This window comes from Bos javanicus, chromosome 16 (genome assembly GCF_032452875.1).
Source record: "Bos javanicus breed banteng chromosome 16, ARS-OSU_banteng_1.0, whole genome shotgun sequence".
Lineage (NCBI taxonomy): Eukaryota > Metazoa > Chordata > Mammalia > Artiodactyla > Bovidae > Bos > Bos javanicus.
Genome location: NC_083883.1, coordinates 17,097,808 through 17,098,829, shown reverse-complemented (window position 1 = coordinate 17,098,829; position 1,022 = coordinate 17,097,808). Strand labels below are relative to the sequence as shown.

Below are 1,022 nucleotides of genomic sequence, written 5' to 3'. Positions count from 1 at the left end.
TCTACTTAGTGCTGAACATGTTTCCATTTTTATTTTACTTTGTAGGGAAAAGCATTTTACTTTTCCTTAGAAAATCTTTATAAACAATTGAATGTTTGACCATAAAATTGAGGACAAAATTTTGAAAGAGTGTTGGAAATCCATTTTAAAGAGTTAGCAAATACAGGTTGTGCTGAAATATTCTGACAATAATTCAACTACTGCAAGTACGATTGATGCTCCATTTTTAGTTGCATAGCTTTTTGTTTTAAAGTGTTTAGTGCCTATATATTATGACCATATATCATGCATTGTGGGATGAATTGTAAGTAACACTAAAAAAGCCTTGGTCCAAATTCTCCATTCAAAGGACTTGAAAAATAAGGTCATGGACATTAGTAACCATATTACACAATAAAAATGAACAGCATAATTTGACAAAAATAAATAGGAAAAACTTGAAATATAGGCTAAATTAGTGAGTTATATGGACAAAAAAAGACTCACCTTCTAGACAATGTACATAAACACAAAAATAAACAAATGGGACCTAATTAAACTTAAAGTTTTTGCACAGCAAAGGAAATAAGGTGAAAAGCAGCCCTCAAAATGGGAGAAAGTCATAGCAAATGAAACAACTGACAATAATTTATTTCCTAACTATACAAGTAGCACATGCAACTCAATACCAGTGAAACAAACAACCCAATCAAAAAGTGGGAAAGAGTGTTCACTTCATCAACACATGTACTAAAACTGAAACAATACAGAGAAGATTACCATGGCCCCAAGCACAAGAATGACAAGCAAATTTGTGAAGTGTTCCATAATTAAAAAAAAAAAAAGTGGCAAAGTGACTTAAATAGATACTTATCCAAAGAATACATACAGATAGCTAATAAACACGAAAAGATGCTTAATATAGCTCGCTATTAGCAAAATGCAAATCAAAACTACAATAAGGTATCCCTTCACACTAGTCAGAATGGCCATCATCAAAAATGTCTACAAACAATAAAGGCTGCAGATAGTGTAGAGTAAAG

At 31.5% G+C, this 1,022-nt stretch overlaps 1 non-coding gene across 1 annotated transcript; it reads left to right on the top strand.

Moving 5' to 3' along the window:
• The first annotated feature begins 705 nt into the window (after positions 1 to 705).
• Positions 706 to 813, top strand: LOC133228323 (U6 spliceosomal RNA). The gene has a single exon (XR_009730179.1). It is a non-coding gene; the product is annotated as a U6 spliceosomal RNA (small nuclear RNA).
• The last annotated feature ends 209 nt before the right edge of the window (positions 814 to 1,022 follow it).